This window comes from Eucyclogobius newberryi, unplaced genomic scaffold (genome assembly GCF_026437365.1).
Source record: "Eucyclogobius newberryi isolate DKJ021-1_F unplaced genomic scaffold, fEucNew1.0.hap1 SCAF_6, whole genome shotgun sequence".
Taxonomy (NCBI): Eukaryota; Metazoa; Chordata; class Actinopteri; order Gobiiformes; family Gobiidae; genus Eucyclogobius; species Eucyclogobius newberryi.
Window position 1 is genome coordinate 496,667 of NW_027316278.1, and position 18,334 is coordinate 515,000.

The window sequence follows — 18,334 nt, forward strand, 5'->3', positions numbered from 1 at the left end:
GTTTAGACCTGGTTTAGACCTGGTTTAGTCCTGGTTTGGACCTGGTTTAGTCCTGGTTTAGACCTGGTTTAGTCCTGGTTTGGACCTGGTTTAGACCTGGTTTAGACCTGGTTCAGACCTGGTTTAGACCTGGTTTAGTCCTGGTTTAGACCTGGTTTAGTCCTGGTTTAGACCTGGTTGAGTCCTGGTTTAGACCTGGTTTAGTCCTGGTTTAGACCTGGTTTAGACCTGGTTTAGTCCTGGTTTGGACCTAATTTAGACCTGGTTTAGACCTGGTTTGGACCTGGTTTAGACCTGGTTTAGTCCTGGTTTAGTCCTGGTTTGGACCTGGTTTGGACCTGGTTTAGACCTGGATTAGACCTGGTTTAGACCTGGTTTAGTCCTGGTTTAGACCTGGTTTAGACCTGGTTTAGACCTGGTTTAGACCTGGTTTAGTCCTGGTTTGGACCTGGTTTAGACCTGGTTTAGTCCTGGTTTAGACCTGGTTTAGACCTGGTATAGACCTGGTTTAGACCTGGTTTAGACCTGGTTTAGACCTGGTTTAGTCCTGGTTTGGACCTGGTTTGGACCTGGTTTAGACCTGGTTTAGTCCTGGTTTAGTCCTGGTTTAGTCCTGGTTTGGACCTGGTTTAGACCTGGTTTAGTCCTGGTTTAGTCCTGGTTTAGTCCTGGTTTAGACCTGGTTTAGTCCTGGTTTAGACCTGGTTTAGACCTGGTTTAGTCCTGGTTTAGTCCTGGTTTAGTCCTGATTTGTTCCTGGTTTGGACCTGGTTTAGACCTGGTTTAGACCTGGTTTAGTCCTGGTTTAGTCCTGGTTTAGTCCTGATTTGGACCTGGTTTAGACCTGGTTTAGTCCTGGTTTGGACCTGGTTTAGACCTGGATTAGACCTGGTTTAGACCTGGTTTAGTCCTGGTTTAGACCTGGTTTAGACCTGGTTTAGACCTGGTTTAGACCTGGTTTAGTCCTGGTTTGGACCTGGTTTAGACCTGGTTTAGACCTGGTTTAGACCTGGTTTAGACCTGGTATAGACCTGGTTTAGACCTGGTTTAGACCTGGTTTAGACCTGGTTTAGTCCTGGTTTGGACCTGGTTTGGACCTGGTTTAGACCTGGTTTAGTCCTGGTTTAGTCCTGGTTTAGTCCTGGTTTGGACCTGGTTTAGACCTGGTTTAGTCCTGGTTTAGTCCTGGTTTAGTCCTGGTTTAGACCTGGTTTAGTCCTGGTTTAGACCTGGTTTGGACCTGGTTTAGTCCTGGTTTAGTCCTGGTTTAGTCCTGATTTGTTCCTGGTTTGGACCTGGTTTAGACCTGGTTTAGACCTGGTTTAGTCCTGGTTTAGTCCTGGTTTAGTCCTGGTTTGGACCTGGTTTAGACCTGGTTTAGTCCTGGTTTGGACCTGGTTTAGACCTGGTTTAGTCCTGGTTTAGACCTGGTTTAGACCTGGTTTAGACCTGGTTTAGTCCTGGTTTAGACCTGGTTTAGTCCTGGTTTAGACCTGGTTTAGTCCTGGTTTAGTCCTGGTTTAGTCCTGGTTTAGTCCTGGTTTAGACCTGGTTTAGTCCTGGTTTAGTCCTTGTTTAGACCTGGTTTAGTCCTGGTTTAGTCCTGGATTAGTCCTGGATTAGTCCTGGATTAGTCCTGGTTTAGACCTGGTTTAGTCCTGGTTTAGACCTGGTTTAGTCCTGGTTTAGACCTGGTTTAGTCCTGGTTTAGACCTGGTTTAGTCCTGGTTTAGTCCTGGTTTGTTCCTGGTTTGTTCCTGGTTTAGTCCTGGTTTAGTCCTGGTTTAGTCCTGGTTTAGACCTGGTTTAGTCCTGGTTTAGTCCTGGTTTAGTCCTGGTTTAGACCTGGTTTGGACCTGGTTTAGACCTGGTTTAGTCCTGGTTTAGACCTGGTTTAGTCCTGGTTTAGACCTGGTTTAGTCCTGGTTTAGACCTGGTTTAGACCTGGTTTAGACCTGGTTTAGTCCTGGTTTAGACCTGGTTTAGACCTGGTTTAGACCTGCTTTAGACCTGGTTTAGTCCTGGTTTAGTCCTGGTTTAGACCTGGTTTAGACCTGGTTTAGACCTGGTTTGGACCTGGTTTAGACCTGGTTTAGTCCTGGTTTAGTCCTGGTTTGGACCTGGTTTGGACCTGGTTTAGACCTGGTTTAGACCTGGTTTAGTCCTGGTTTAGACCTGGTTTAGACCTGGTTTAGACCTGGTTTAGTCCTGGTTTGGACCTGGTTTAGACCTGGTTTAGTCCTGGTTTAGTCCTGGTTTAGTCCTGGTTTGGAACTGGTTTAGACCTGGTTTAGTCCTGGTTTAGACCTGGTTTAGTCCTGGTTTAGACCTGGTTTAGACCTGGTTTAGTCCTGGTTTAGTCCTGTTTAGTCCTGGTTTAGTCCTGGTTTAGTCCTGATTTGTTCCTGGTTTAGACCTGGTTTAGACCTGGTTTAGTCCTGGTTTAGTCCTGGTTTGGACCTGGTTTAGACCTGGTTTAGTCCTGGTTTAGACCTGGTTTAGACCTGGTTTAGTCCTGGTTTAGACCTGGTTTAGTCCTGGTTTTGTCCTGGTTTAGACCTGGTTTAGTCCTGGTTTAGTCCTGGTTTAGTCCTGGATTAGTCCTGGTTTGTTCCTGGTTTAGACCTGGTTTAGTCCTGGTTTAGACCTGGTTTAGTCCTGGTTTAGTCCTGGTTTAGACCTGGTTTAGTCCTGGTTTAGTCCTGGTTTAGTCCTGGTTTAGACCTGGTTTAGTCCTGGTTTAGACCTGGTTTAGTCCTGGTTTAGTCCTGGTTTGTTCCTGGTTTAGTCCTGGTTTAGACCTGGTTTAGACCTGGTTTAGTCCTGGTTTGGACCTGGTTTAGACCTGGTTTAGTCCTGGTTTAGACCTGGTTTAGACCTGGTTTAGACCTGGTTTAGACCTGGTTTAGTCCTGGTTTAGACCTGGTTTAGTCCTGGTTTAGTCCTGGTTTTGACCTGGTTTAGTCCTGGTTTAGACCTGGTTTAGTCCTGGTTTAGACCTGGTTTAGACCTGGTTTAGACCTTGTTTAGACCTGGTTTAGACCTGGTTTAGTCCTGGTTTAGACTTGGTTTAGTCCTGGTTTAGTCCTGGTTTAGTCCTGGTTTAGACCTGGTTTAGACCTGTTTTAGTCCTGGTTTAGACCTGGTTTAGACCTGGTTTAGACCTGGTTTAGACCTGGTTTAGTCCTGGTTTAGACCTGGTTTAGTCCTGGTTTAGACCTGGTTTAGACCTGGTTTAGTCCTGGTTTGGACCTGGTTTAGACCTGGATTAGACCTGGTTTAGACCTGGTTTAGTCCTGGTTTGGACCTGGTTTAGTCCTGGTTTAGACCTGGTTTAGTCCTGGTTTGGACCTGGTTTAGACCTGGTTTAGACCTGGTTCAGACCTGGTTTAGACCTGGTTTAGACCTGGTTTAGTCCTGGTTTAGACCTGGTTTAGTCCTGGTTTAGACCTGGTTGAGTCCTGGTTTAGTCCTGGTTTGGACCTAATTTAGACCTGGTTTAGACCTGGTTTGGACCTGGTTTAGACCTGGTTTAGTCCTGGTTTAGTCCTGGTTTGGACCTGGTTTGGACCTGGTTTAGACCTGGATTAGACCTGGTTTAGACCTGGTTTAGTCCTGGTTTAGACCTGGTTTAGACCTGGTTTAGACCTGGTTTAGACCTGGTTTAGTCCTGGTTTGGACCTGGTTTAGACCTGGTTTAGTCCTGGTTTAGACCTGGTTTAGTCCTGGTTTAGACCTGGTTTAGACCTGGTTTAGTCCTGGTTTGGACCTAATTTAGACCTGGTTTAGACCTGGTTTAGACCTGGTTTAGACCTGGTTTGGACCTGGTTTAGACCTGGTTTAGTCCTGGTTTAGTCCTGGTTTGGACCTGGTTTAGTCCTGGTTTAGACCTGGTTTAGACCTGGTTTAGACCTGGTATAGACCTGGTTTAGACCTGGTTTAGACCTGGTTTAGACCTGGTTTAGTCCTGGTTTGGACCTGGTTTGGACCTGGTTTAGACCTGGTTTAGTCCTGGTTTAGTCCTGGTTTAGTCCTGGTTTAGTCCTGGTTTAGACCTGGTTTAGTCCTGGTTTAGTCCTGGTTTAGTCCTGGTTTAGACCTGGTTTAGTCCTGGTTTAGACCTGGTTTAGACCTGGTTTAGTCCTGATTTGTTCCTGGTTTGGACCTGGTTTAGACCTGGTTTAGACCTGGTTTAGTCCTGGTTTAGTCCTGGTTTAGTCCTGGTTTGGACCTGGTTTAGACCTGGTTTAGACCTGGTTTAGTCCTGGTTTAGACCTGGTTTAGTCCTGGTTTAGTCCTTGTTTAGACCTGGTTTAGTCCTGGTTTAGTCCTGGATTAGTCCTGGATTAGTCCTGGATTAGTCCTGGATTAGTCCTGGTTTGTTCCTGGTTTAGACCTGGTTTAGTCCTGGTTTAGACCTGGTTTAGTCCTGGTTTAGTCCTGGTTTAGACCTGGTTTATTCCTGGTTTAGTCCTGGTTTAGACCTGGTTTAGTCCTGGTTTAGACCTGGTTTAGTCCTGGTTTAGACCTGGTTTAGTCCTGGTTTAGACCTGGTTTAGTCCTGGTTTAGTCCTGGTTTGTTCCTGGTTTAGTCCTGGTTTAGTCCTGGTTTGTTCCTGGTTTAGTCCTGGTTTAGTCCTGGTTTGTTCCTGGTTTAGTCCTGGTTTAGTCCTGGTTTAGACCTGGTTTAGTCCTGGTTTAGTCCTGGTTTAGTCCTGGTTTAGACCTGGTTTAGACCTGGTTTAGACCTGGTTTAGACCTGGTTTAGTCCTGGTTTGGACCTGGTTTAGACCTGGTTTAGTCCTGGTTTAGACCTGGTTTAGTCCTGGTTTAGACCTGGTTTAGTCCTGGTTTAGACCTGGTTTAGAATGGTTTAGTCCTGGTTTGGACCTAATTTAGACCTGGTTTAGACCTGGTTTAGACCTGGTTTAGACCTGGTTTGGACCTGGTTTAGACCTGGTTTAGTCCTGGTTTAGTCCTGGTTTGGACCTGGTTTGGACCTGGTTTAGACCTGGTTTAGACCTGGTTTAGTCCTGGTTTAGACCTGGTTTAGACCTGGTTTAGACCTGGTTTAGTCCTGGTTTGGACCTGGTTTAGACCTGGTTTAGTCCTGGTTTAGTCCTGGTTTAGTCCTGGTTTGGACCTGGTTTAGACCTGGTTTAGTCCTGGTTTAGTCCTGGTTTAGTCCTGGTTTAGACCTGGTTTAGTCCTGGTTTAGACCTGGTTTAGACCTGGTTTAGTCCTGGTTTAGTCCTGGTTTAGTCCTGGTTTAGTCCTGGTTTAGTCCTGATTTGTTACTGGTTTGGACCTGGTTTAGACCTGGTTTAGACCTGGTTTAGACCTGGTTTAGTCCTGGTTTAGTCCTGGTTTGGACCTGGTTTAGACCTGGTTTAGTCCTGGTTTAGACCTGGTTTAGACCTGGTTTAGTCCTGGTTTAGACCTGGTTTAGTCCTGGTTTTGTCCTGGTTTAGACCTGGTTTAGTCCTGGTTTAGTCCTGGTTTAGTCCTGGATTAGTCCTGGTTTGTTCCTGGTTTAGACCTGGTTTAGTCCTGGTTTAGACCTGGTTTAGTCCTGGTTTAGTCCTGGTTTAGACCTGGTTTAGTCCTGGTTTAGTCCTGGTTTAGTCCTGGTTTAGACCTGGTTTAGTCCTGGTTTAGACCTGGTTTAGTCCTGGTTTAGTCCTGGTTTGTTCCTGGTTTAGTCCTGGTTTAGTCCTGGTTTAGTCCTGGTTAAGTCCTGGTTTAGTCCTGGTTTAGACCTGGTTTAGTCCTGGTTTAGTCCTGGTTTAGTCCTGATTTGTTCCTGGTTTGGACCTGGTTTAGACCTGGTTTAGACCTGGTTTAGTCCTGGTTTAGTCCTGGTTTGGACCTGGTTTAGACCTGGTTTAGTCCTGGTTTAGACCTGGTTTAGACCTGGTTTAGTCCTGGTTTAGACCTGGTTTAGTCCTGGTTTTGTCCTGGTTTAGACCTGGTTTAGTCCTGGTTTAGTCCTGGATTAGTCCTGGTTTGTTCCTGGTTTAGACCTGGTTTAGTCCTGGTTTAGACCTGGTTTAGTCCTGGTTTAGTCCTGGTTTAGACCTGGTTTAGTCCTGGTTTAGACCTGGTTTAGTCCTGGTTTAGACCTGGTTTAGTCCTGGTATAGTCCTGGTTTGTTCCTGGTTTAGTCCTGGTTTAGTCCTGGTTTGTTCCTGGTTTAGTCCTGGTTTGTTCCTGGTTTAGTCCTGGTTTAGTCCTGGTTTAGACCTGGTTTAGTCCTGGTTTAGTCCTGGTTTAGACCTGGTTTAGTCCTGATTTGTTCCTGGTTTATACCTGGTTTAGTCCTGGTTTAGTCCTGGTTTAGACCTGGTTTAGTCCTGGTTTAGTCCTGGTTTAGACCTGGTTTAGTCCTGGTTTAGACCTGGTTTAGTCCTGGTTTAGACCTGGTTTAGTCCTGGTTTAGACCTGGTTTAGTCCTGGTTTAGTCCTGGTTTAGTCCTGGTTTGTTCCTGGTTTAGTCCTGGTTTAGTCCTGGTTTGTTCCTGGTTTAGTCCTGGTTTAGTCCTGGTTTAGACCTGGTTTAGTCCTGATTTAGTCCTGATTTAGTCCTGGTTTAGTCCTGGTTTAGTCCTGGTTTAGACCTGGTTTAGTCCTGGTTTAGTCCTGGTTTAGTCCTGGTTTAGTCCTGGTTTAGACCTGGTTTAGTCCTGGTTTAGACCTGGTTTAGTCCTGGTTTAGACCTGGTTTAGTCCTGGTTTAGTCCTGGTTTAGTCCTGGTTTGTTCCTGGTTTAGTCCTGGTTTAGTCCTGGTTTGTTCCTGGTTTAGTCCTGGTTTAGTCCTGGTTTAGACCTGGTTTAGTCCTGATTTAGTCCTGGTTTAGTCCTGGTTTAGTCCTGGTTTAGACCTGGTTTAGACCTGGTTTAGTCCTGATTTAGTCCTGGTTTAGTCCTGGTTTAGTCCTGGTTTAGTCCTGGTTTAGTCCTGGTTTAGTCCTGGTTTAGTCCTGGTTTGTTCCTGGTTTAGTCCTGGTTTAGTCCTGGTTTAGTCCTGGTTTGTTCCTGGTTTAGTCCTGGTTTAGTCCTGGTTTAGACCTGGTTTAGTCCTGATTTAGTCCTGGTTTAGTCCTGGTTTAGTCCTGGTTTAGACCTGGTTTAGACCTGGTTTAGTCCTGATTTAGTCCTGATTTAGTCCTGGTTTAGTCCTGGTTTAGTCCTGGTTTAGACCTGGTTTAGTCCTGGTTTAGACCTGGTTTAGAATGGTTTAGTCCTGGTTTGGACCTAATTTAGACCTGGTTTAGACCTGGTTTAGACCTGGTTTAGACCTGGTTTGGACCTGGTTTAGACCTGGTTTAGTCCTGGTTTAGTCCTGGTTTGGACCTGGTTTGGACCTGGTTTAGACCTGGTTTAGACCTGGTTTAGTCCTGGTTTAGACCTGGTTTAGACCTGGTTTAGACCTGGTTTAGTCCTGGTTTGGACCTGGTTTAGACCTGGTTTAGTCCTGGTTTAGTCCTGGTTTAGTCCTGGTTTGGACCTGGTTTAGCCCTGGTTTAGTCCTGGTTTAGTCCTGGTTTAGTCCTGGTTTAGACCTGGTTTAGTCCTGGTTTAGACCTGGTTTAGACCTGGTTTAGTCCTGGTTTAGTCCTGGTTTAGTCCTGGTTTAGTCCTGGTTTAGTCCTGATTTGTTACTGGTTTGGACCTGGTTTAGACCTGGTTTAGACCTGGTTTAGACCTGGTTTAGTCCTGGTTTAGTCCTGGTTTGGACCTGGTTTAGACCTGGTTTAGTCCTGGTTTAGACCTGGTTTAGACCTGGTTTAGTCCTGGTTTAGACCTGGTTTAGTCCTGGTTTTGTCCTGGTTTAGACCTGGTTTAGACCTGGTTTAGTCCTGGTTTAGTCCTGGATTAGTCCTGGTTTGTTCCTGGTTTAGACCTGGTTTAGTCCTGGTTTAGACCTGGTTTAGTCCTGGTTTAGTCCTGGTTTAGACCTGGTTTAGTCCTGGTTTAGTCCTGGTTTAGTCCTGGTTTAGACCTGGTTTAGTCCTGGTTTAGACCTGGTTTAGTCCTGGTTTAGTCCTGGTTTGTTCCTGGTTTAGTCCTGGTTTAGTCCTGGTTTAGTCCTGGTTAAGTCCTGGTTTAGTCCTGGTTTAGACCTGGTTTAGTCCTGGTTTAGTCCTGGTTTAGTCCTGATTTGTTCCTGGTTTGGACCTGGTTTAGACCTGGTTTAGACCTGGTTTAGTCCTGGTTTAGTCCTGGTTTGGACCTGGTTTAGACCTGGTTTAGTCCTGGTTTAGACCTGGTTTAGACCTGGTTTAGTCCTGGTTTAGACCTGGTTTAGTCCTGGTTTTGTCCTGGTTTAGACCTGGTTTAGTCCTGGTTTAGTCCTGGATTAGTCCTGGTTTGTTCCTGGTTTAGACCTGGTTTAGTCCTGGTTTAGACCTGGTTTAGTCCTGGTTTAGTCCTGGTTTAGACCTGGTTTAGTCCTGGTTTAGACCTGGTTTAGTCCTGGTTTAGACCTGGTTTAGTCCTGGTATAGTCCTGGTTTGTTCCTGGTTTAGTCCTGGTTTAGTCCTGGTTTGTTCCTGGTTTAGTCCTGGTTTGTTCCTGGTTTAGTCCTGGTTTAGTCCTGGTTTAGACCTGGTTTAGTCCTGGTTTAGTCCTGGTTTAGACCTGGTTTAGTCCTGATTTGTTCCTGGTTTATACCTGGTTTAGTCCTGGTTTAGTCCTGGTTTAGACCTGGTTTAGTCCTGGTTTAGTCCTGGTTTAGACCTGGTTTAGTCCTGGTTTAGACCTGGTTTAGTCCTGGTTTAGACCTGGTTTAGTCCTGGTTTAGACCTGGTTTAGTCCTGGTTTAGTCCTGGTTTGTTCCTGGTTTAGTCCTGGTTTAGTCCTGGTTTGTTCCTGGTTTAGTCCTGGTTTAGTCCTGGTTTAGACCTGGTTTAGTCCTGATTTAGTCCTGATTTAGTCCTGGTTTAGTCCTGGTTTAGTCCTGGTTTAGACCTGGTTTAGTCCTGGTTTAGTCCTGGTTTAGTCCTGGTTTAGTCCTGGTTTAGACCTGGTTTAGTCCTGGTTTAGACCTGGTTTAGTCCTGGTTTAGACCTGGTTTAGTCCTGGTTTAGTCCTGGTTTAGTCCTGGTTTGTTCCTGGTTTAGTCCTGGTTTAGTCCTGGTTTGTTCCTGGTTTAGTCCTGGTTTAGTCCTGGTTTAGACCTGGTTTAGTCCTGATTTAGTCCTGGTTTAGTCCTGGTTTAGTCCTGGTTTAGACCTGGTTTAGACCTGGTTTAGTCCTGATTTAGTCCTGGTTTAGTCCTGGTTTAGTCCTGGTTTAGTCCTGGTTTAGTCCTGGTTTAGTCCTGGTTTGTTCCTGGTTTAGTCCTGGTTTAGTCCTGGTTTAGTCCTGGTTTGTTCCTGGTTTAGTCCTGGTTTAGTCCTGGTTTAGACCTGGTTTAGTCCTGATTTAGTCCTGGTTTAGTCCTGGTTTAGTCCTGGTTTAGACCTGGTTTAGACCTGGTTTAGTCCTGATTTAGTCCTGATTTAGTCCTGGTTTAGTCCTGGTTTAGTCCTGGTTTAGTCCTGGTTTAGTCCTGGTTTGTTCCTGGTTTAGTCCTGGTTTGTTCCTGGTTTAGTCCTGGTTTAGTCCTGGTTTAGTCCTGGTTTAGTCCTGGTTTGTTCCTGGTTTAGTCCTGGTTTGTTCCTGGTTTAGTCCTGGTTTGTTCCTGGTTTAGTCCTGGTTTAGTCCTGGTTTAGTCCTGGTTTAGTCCTGGTTTGTTCCTGGTTTAGTCCTGGTTTAGTCCTGGTTTAGTCCTGGTTTAGTCCTGGTTTGTTCCTGGTTTAGTCCTGGTTTAGTCCTGGTTTAGTCCTGGTTTGTTCCTGGTTTAGTCCTGGTTTAGTCCTGGTTTGTTCCTGGTTTAGTCCTGGTTTAGTCCTGGTTTAGTCCTGGTTTAGTCCTGGTTTGTTCCTGGTTTAGTCCTGGTTTAGTCCTGGTTTAGTCCTGGTTTGTTCCTGGTTTAGTCCTGGTTTAGTCCTGGTTTGTTCCTGGTTTAGTCCTGGTTTAGTCCTGGTTTGTTCCTGGTTTAGTCCTGGTTTAGTCCTGGTTTGTTCCTGTCCTAAATCCAAACTGTCATTGATTGACCTGCTTCTGTGATTGGGTCATTTTGAGTTCTTGTTTACGTAAGTCTTTAACTTTATATATGTTTTATAACAGACAAACAGGATAAATAATAATACAATCATAATATATATACATTTAGTTTATTTATTTTTATTTAGTTACATTTCATTTAATTCAATAAATTACTTTATACAATACACAATGAACACAAAGTTATATAAATATAAAAACTGAGCAAAGAAAACAGATACAATCCTGTGTAAAAGAAATAACTCTGACCTTCATCAAGCTCCTCTGGGTCTGTGGGTCTGTGGGTCTGTGGGTCTGTGGGTCTGTGGGTGTCTGGGTCTGTGGGTCTGTGGGTCTGTGGGTCTGTGGGTCTGTGGGTCTGTGGGTGTCTGGGTCTGTGGGTCTGTGGGTGTCTGGGTCTGTGGGTCTGTGGGTCTGTGGGTGTCTGGGTCTGTGGGTCTGTGGGTCTGTGGGTGTCTGGGTCTGTGGGTCTGTGGGTCTGTGGGTCTGTGGGTCTGTGGGTGTCTGGGTCTCTGGGTCTGTGGGTCTGTGGGTGTCTGGGTCTGTGGGTCTGTGGGTGTCTGGGTCTGTGGGTCTGTGGGTCTGTGGGTGTCTGGGTCTGTGGGTCTGTGGGTCTGTGGGTGTCTGGGTCTGTGGGTCTGTGGGTCTGTGGGTCTGTGGGTCTGTGGGTGTCTGGGTCTGTGGGTCTGTGGGTCTGTGGGTCTGTGGGTGTCTGGGTCTGTGGGTCTGTGGGTCTGTGGGTGTCTGGGTCTGTGGGTCTGTGGGTGTCTGGGTCTGTGGGTCTGTGGGTGTCTGGGTCTGTGGGTCTGTGGGTCTGTGGGTGTCTGGGTCTGTGGGTCTGTGGGTGTCTGGGTCTGTGGGTCTGTGGGTCTGTGGGTCTGTGGGTGTCTGGGTCTGTGGGTGTCTGGGTCTGTGGGTGTCTGGGTCTGTGGGTCTGTGGGTCTGTGGGTGTCTGGGTCTGTGGGTCTGTGGGTGTCTGGGTCTGTGGGTCTGTGGGTCTGTGGGTCTGTGGGTGTCTGGGTCTGTGGGTCTGTGGGTGTCTGGGTCTGTGGGTCTGTGGGTGTCTGGGTCTGTGGGTCTGTGGGTCTGTGGGTCTGTGGGTCTGTGGGTGTCTGGGTCTGTGGGTCTGTGGGTCTGTGGGTGTCTGGGTCTGTAGGTCTGTGGGTCTGTGGGTGTCTGGGTCTGTGGGTCTGTGGGTGTCTGGGTCTGTGGGTCTGTGGGTGTCTGGGTCTGTGGGTCTGTGGGTGTCTGGGTCTGTGGGTCTGTGGGTCTGTGGGTCTGTGGGTGTCTGGGTCTGTGGGTCTGTGGGTCTGTGGGTCTGTGGGTCTGTGGGTCTGTGGGTGTCTGGGTCTGTGGGTCTGTGGGTGTCTGGGTCTGTGGGTCTGTGGGTGTCTGGGTCTGTGGGTCTGTGGGTCTGTGGGTCTGTGGGTGTCTGGGTCTGTGGGTCTGTGGGTCTGTGGGTGTCTGGGTCTGTGGGTCTGTGGGTGTCTGGGTCTGTGGGTCTGTGGGTGTCTGGGTCTGTGGGTCTGTGGGTGTCTGGGTCTGTGGGTCTGTGGGTCTGTGGGTCTGTGGGTGTCTGGGTCTGTGGGTCTGTGGGTGTCTGGGTCTGTGGGTCTGTGGGTCTGTGGGTGTCTGGGTCTGTGGGTCTGTGGGTGTCTGGGTCTGTGGGTCTGTGGGTGTCTGGGTCTGTGGGTCTGTGGGTCTGTGGGTCTGTGGGTGTCTGGGTCTGTGGGTCTGTGGGTGTCTGGGTCTGTGGGTCTGTGGGTGTCTGGGTCTGTGGGTCTGTGGGTCTGTGGGTGTCTGGGTCTGTGGGTCTGTGGGTCTGTGGGTCTGTGGGTGTCTGGGTCTGTGGGTCTGTGGGTCTGTGGGTCTGTGGGTGTCTGGGTCTGTGGGTCTGTGGGTGTCTGGGTCTGTGGGTCTGTGGGTCTGTGGGTGTCTGGGTCTGTGGGTCTGTGGGTGTCTGGGTCTGTGGGTCTGTGGGTGTCTGGGTCTGTGGGTCTGTGGGTCTGTGGGTGTCTGGGTCTGTGGGTCTGTGGGTGTCTGGGTCTGTGGGTCTGTGGGTCTGTGGGTCTGTGGGTGTCTGGGTCTGTGGGTCTGTGGGTGTCTGGGTCTGTGGGTCTGTGGGTCTGTGGGTCTGTGGGTGTCTGGGTCTGTGGGTCTGTGGGTGTCTGGGTCTGTGGGTCTGTGGGTCTGTGGGTCTGTGGGTGTCTGGGTCTGTAGGTCTGTGGGTCTGTGGGTGTCTGGGTCTGTGGGTCTGTGGGTGTCTGGGTCTGTGGGTCTGTGGGTGTCTGGGTCTGTGGGTCTGTGGGTGTCTGGGTCTGTGGGTCTGTGGGTCTGTGGGTCTGTGGGTGTCTGGGTCTGTGGGTCTGTGGGTCTGTGGGTCTGTGGGTCTGTGGGTCTGTGGGTGTCTGGGTCTGTGGGTCTGTGGGTGTCTGGGTCTGTGGGTCTGTGGGTGTCTGGGTCTGTGGGTCTGTGGGTGTCTGGGTCTGTGGGTCTGTGGGTCTGTGGGTTTGTGGGTGTCTGGGTCTGTGGGTCTGTGGGTCTGTGGGTGTCTGGGTCTGTGGGTCTGTGGGTGTCTGGGTCTGTGGGTCTGTGGGTGTCTGGGTCTGTGGGTCTGTGGGTGTCTGGGTCTGTGGGTCTGTGGGTGTCTGGGTCTGTGGGTCTGTGGGTCTGTGGGTGTCTGGGTCTGTGGGTCTGTGGGTGTCTGGGTCTGTGGGTCTGTGGGTGTCTGGGTCTGTGGGTCTGTGGGTGTCTGGGTCTGTGGGTCTGTGGGTCTGTGGGTCTGTGGGTGTCTGGGTCTGTGGGTCTGTGGGTCTGTGGGTGTCTGGGTCTGTGGGTCTGTGGGTGTCTGGGTCTGTGGGTCTGTGGGTGTCTGGGTCTGTGGGTCTGTGGGTGTCTGGGTCTGTGGGTCTGTGGGTGTCTGGGTCTGTGGGTCTGTGGGTCTGTGGGTGTCTGGGTCTGTGGGTCTGTGGGTCTGTGGGTCTGTGGGTGTCTGGGTCTGTGGGTCTGTGGGTCTGTGGGTCTGTGGGTGTCTGGGTCTGTGGGTCTGTGGGTGTCTGGGTCTGTGGGTCTGTGGGTCTGTGGGTGTCTGGGTCTGTGGGTCTGTGGGTGTCTGGGTCTGTGGGTCTGTGGGTGTCTGGGTCTGTGGGTCTGTGGGTCTGTGGGTGTCTGGGTCTGTGGGTCTGTGGGTGTCTGGGTCTGTGGGTCTGTGGGTCTGTGGGTCTGTGGGTGTCTGGGTCTGTGGGTCTGTGGGTGTCTGGGTCTGTGGGTCTGTGGGTCTGTGGGTCTGTGGGTGTCTGGGTCTGTGGGTCTGTGGGTGTCTGGGTCTGTGGGTCTGTGGGTGTCTGGGTCTGTGGGTCTGTGGGTCTGTGGGTGTCTGGGTCTGTAGGTCTGTGGGTCTGTGGGTGTCTGGGTCTGTGGGTCTGTGGGTGTCTGGGTCTGTGGGTCTGTGGGTGTCTGGGTCTGTGGGTCTGTGGGTGTCTGGGTCTGTGGGTCTGTGGGTCTGTGGGTCTGTGGGTGTCTGGGTCTGTGGGTCTGTGGGTCTGTGGGTCTGTGGGTCTGTGGGTCTGTGGGTGTCTGGGTCTGTGGGTCTGTGGGTGTCTGGGTCTGTGGGTCTGTGGGTGTCTGGGTCTGTGGGTCTGTGGGTGTCTGGGTCTGTGGGTCTGTGGGTCTGTGGGTTTGTGGGTGTCTGGGTCTGTGGGTCTGTGGGTCTGTGGGTGTCTGGGTCTGTGGGTCTGTGGGTGTCTGGGTCTGTGGGTCTGTGGGTGTCTGGGTCTGTGGGTCTGTGGGTGTCTGGGTCTGTGGGTCTGTGGGTGTCTGGGTCTGTGGGTCTGTGGGTCTGTGGGTGTCTGGGTCTGTGGGTCTGTGGGTGTCTGGGTCTGTGGGTCTGTGGGTGTCTGGGTCTGTGGGTCTGTGGGTGTCTGGGTCTGTGGGTCTGTGGGTGTCTGGGTCTGTGGGTCTGTGGGTCTGTGGGTCTGTGGGTCTGTGGGTGTCTGGGTCTGTGGGTCTGTGGGTGTCTGGGTCTGTGGGTCTGTGGGTGTCTGGGTCTGTGGGTCTGTGGGTCTGTGGGTCTGTGGGTCTGTGGGTCTGTGGGTCTGTGGGTGTCTGGGTCTGTGGGTCTGTGGGTCTGTGGGTCTGTGGGTGTCTGGGTCTGTGGGTCTGTGGGTGTCTGGGTCTGTGGGTCTGTGGGTGTCTGGGTCTGTGGGTCTGTGGGTGTCTGGGTCTGTGGGTCTGTGGGTGTCTGGGTCTGTGGGTCTGTGGGTCTGTGGGTGTCTGGGTCTGTGGGTCTGTGGGTGTCTGGGTCTGTGGGTCTGTGGGTCTGTGGGTCTGTGGGTGTCTGGGTCTGTGGGTCTGTGGGTGTCTGGGTCTGTGGGTCTGTGGGTGTCTGGGTCTGTGGGTCTGTGGGTGTCTGGGTCTGTGGGTCTGTGGGTGTCTGGGTCTGTGGGTCTGTGGGTGTCTGGGTCTGTGGGTCTGTGGGTCTGTGGGTGTCTGGGTGTCTGAGTTTCTTATGTTTAGGGAACTTTGTGTTCATTGTGTATTATATAAAGTAATGTATTTAATTACATTTCAAACAGTTCTAGTGAATATTATGATTTTATTATTATTAATGTTTCTGTTATAAAACAATCCCAATATAAAGTTAAAGATTTCCGTAAACAAAAACTCAAAATAACCAAATCACAGAACAGCAGGTTTTTCTGGACTGAATCTTCTCAAGTCATTTCTCCAGTTTGAGGGTCACTCCTCCAGTTTGAGGGTCATTCCTCCAGTTTGGGGGTCACTCCTCCAGTTTGAGGGTCATTCCTCCAGTTTGAGGGTCATTCCTCCAGTTTGAGGGTCATTCCTCCAGTTTGGGGGTCATTCTTCCAGTTTGGGGGTCACTCCTCCAGTTTGGGGGTCATTCCTCCAGTTTGGGGGTCACTCCTCCAGTTTGAGGGTCACTCCTCCAGTTTGAGGGTCATTCCTCCAGTTTGGGGGTCACTCCTCCAGTTTGAGGGTCATTCCTCCAGTTTGAGGGTCATTCCTCCAGTTTGAGGGTCATTCCTCCAGTTTGGGGGTCATTCTTCCAGTTTGGGGGTCACTCCTCCAGTTTGGGGGTCATTCCTCCAGTTTGGGGGTCACTCCTCCAGTTTGAGGGTCACTCCTCCAGTTTGAGGGTCACTCCTCCAGTTTGAGGGTCATTCCTCCAGTTTGAGGGTCACTCCTCCAGTTTGAGGGTCACTCCTCCAGTTTGAGGGTCATTTCTCCAGTTTGAGGGTCATTCCTCCAGTTTGAGGGTCACTCCTCCAGTTTGGGGGTCACTCCTCCAGTTTGAGGGTCATTCCTCCAGTTTGGGGGTCACTCCTCCAGTTTGGGGGTCATTCCTCCAGTTTGGGGGTCACTCCTCCAGTTTGAGGGTCATTCCTCAAGTTTGAGGGTCATTCCTCCAGTTTGAGGGTCATTCCTCCAGTTTGAGGGTCATTCCTCCAGTTTGAAGGTCACTCCTCCAGTTTGAGGGTCACTCCTCCAGTTTGGGGGTCACTCCTCCAGTTTGAGGGTCATTCCTCCAGTTTGAGGGTCATTCCTCCAGTTTGAGGGTCACTCCTCCAGTTTGAGGGTCACTCCTCCAGTTTGAGGGTCACTCCTCCAGTTTGAGGGTCATTCCTCCAGTTTGAGGGTCATTCTTCCAGTTTGAGGGTCACTCCTCCAGTTTGGGGGTCACTCCTCCAGTTTGAGGGTCATTCCTCCAGTTTGAGGGTCACTCCTCCAGTTTGAGGGTCATTCCTCCAGTTTGAGGGTCACTCCTCCAGTTTGAGGGTCACTCCTCCAGTTTGAGGGTCACTCCTCCAGTTTGAGGGTCATTCTTCCAGTTTGAGGGTCACTCCTCCAGTTTGGGGGTCACTCCTCCAGTTTGAGGGTCACTCCTCCAGTTTGAGGGTCACTCCTCCAGTTTGGGGGTCACTCCTCCAGTTTGAGGGTCATTCCTCCAGTTTGGGGGTCACTCCTCCAGTTTGAGGGTCACTCCTCCAGTTTGAGGGTCACTCCTCCAGTTTGGGGGTCACTCCTCCAGTTTGAGGGTCATTCCTCCAGTTTGGGGGTCACTCCTCCAGTTTGAGGGTCACTCCTCCAGTTTGAGGGTCATTCCTCCAGTTTGAGGGTCACTCCTCCAGTTTGAGGGTCATTCCTCCAGTTTGAGGGTCATTCCTCCAGTTTGAGGGTCACTCCTCCAGTTTGGGGGTCACTCCTCCAGTTTGAGGGTCATTCCTCCAGTTTGAGGGTCATTCCTCCAGTTTGGGGATCACTCCTCCAGTTTGGGGGTCATTCCTCCAGTTTGGGGGTCACTCCTCCAGTTTGGGGATCACTCCTCCAGTTTGGGGGTCACTCCTCCAGTTTGGGGGTCACTCCTCCAGTTTGAGGGTCATTCCTCCAGTTTGGGGGTCACTCCTCCAGTTTGAGGGTCACTCCTCCAGTTTGAGGGTCATTCCTCCAGTTTGAGGGTCACTCCTCCAGTTTGAGGGTCATTCCTCCAGTTTGAGGGTCATTCCTCCAGTTTGGGGGTCACTCCTCCAGTTTGAGGGTCATTCCTCCAGTTTGAGGGTCATTCCTCCAGTTTGAGGGTCACTCCTCCAGTTTGAGGGTCACTCCTCCAGTTTGAGGGTCATTCCTCCAGTTTGAGGGTCATTCCTCCAGTTTGGGGATCACTCCTCCAGTTTGGGGGTCATTCCTCCAGTTTGAGGGTCACTCCTCCAGTTTGAGGGTCACTCCTCCAGTTTGAGGGTCATTCCTCCAGTTTGAGGGTCATTCCTCCAGTTTGGGGATCACTCCTCCAGTTTGGGGGTCATTCCTCCAGTTTGGGGGTCACTCCTCCAGTTTGAGGGTCACTCCTCCAGTTTGAGGGTCATTCCTCCAGTTTGAGGGTCACTCCTCCAGTTTGAGGGTCACTCCTCCAGTTTGAGGGTCATTCCTCCAGTTTGAGGGTCACTCCTCCAGTTTGGGGGTCATTCCTCCAGTTTGAGGGTCATTCCTCCAGTTTGGGGGTCACTCCTCCAGTTTGAGGGTCATTCCTCCAGTTTGGGGGTCACTCCTCCAGTTTGAGGGTCACTCCTCCAGTTTGAGGGTCATTCCTCCAGTTTGAGGGTCACTCCTCCAGTTTGAGGGTCATTCCTCCAGTTTGAGGGTCATTCCTCCAGTTTGAGGGTCATTCCTCCAGTTTGAGGGTCACTCCTCCAGTTTGGGGGTCACTCCTCCAGTTTGAGGGTCATTCCTCCAGTTTGAGGGTCATTCCTCCAGTTTGGGGATCACTCCTCCAGTTTGGGGGTCATTCCTCCAGTTTGGGGGTCACTCCTCCAGTTTGGGGATCACTCCTCCAGTTTGGGGGTCACTCCTCCAGTTTGGGGGTCATTCCTCCAGTTTGGGGGTCACTCCTCCAGTTTGAGGGTCACTCCTCCAGTTTGAGGGTCATTCCTCCAGTTTGAGGGTCACTCCTCCAGTTTGAGGGTCATTCCTCCAGTTTGAGGGTCATTCCTCCAGTTTGGGGGTCACTCCTCCAGTTTGAGGGTCATTCCTCCAGTTTGAGGGTCACTCCTCCAGTTTGAGGGTCACTCCTCCAGTTTGAGGGTCATTCCTCCAGTTTGAGGGTCACTCCTCCAGTTTGGGGGTCATTCCTCCAGTTTGAGGGTCATTCCTCCAGTTTGAGGGTCATTCCTCCAGTTTGGGGGTCACTCCTCCAGTTTGGGGGTCACTGCCCCAAGTGCTACGGTCACTACGGGCACCATTTTGACCTTCACCTTCCACACCTTTTCCAGCCCTTGGTATTTCTCCAGTTTCTCCTTCATCTTAATGTTGCTATCACTTCACTACAACCACCACAGCTTTCCTCTGACCCTTGAGACCAGCACTATGTCCGGTTGGTTCCATTACCATGTGGTCTGTATCTGAAGTCCCAGAGGACCTTTGCTCGGTCGTTCTCCTTCTTTGGAGGTGTTTCCACTTTGTCCTTGGGGTCTTCAGCTCGTGCTCTGCACAGATGTTTCTTACACTATGTCAGCTCCTGGTGATGGAGCTCCATGTGTGATGTCCCTGCAGCATCTGTACAGTCTCAGGGTGCTAGTGTACAGTCTCAGGGTGCTAGTGTACAGTCTCAGGGTGCTAGTGTACAGTCTCAGGGTGCTAGTGTACAGTCTCAGGGTGCTAGTGTCCAGTCTCAGGGTGCTAGTGTCCAGTCTCAGGGTGCTAGTGTCCAGTC

The 18,334-nt window shown here is 50.4% G+C and overlaps 1 protein-coding gene across 1 annotated transcript in view; it reads left to right on the forward strand.

Annotated features, from left to right (window-relative positions):
* LOC140347277 (cGMP-dependent protein kinase 2-like) overlaps positions 1-18,334 on the forward strand; it is a 99,582-nt gene that overhangs the window by 50,863 nt on the left and 30,385 nt on the right. The gene's annotated exons all lie outside the window — the stretch shown is intronic.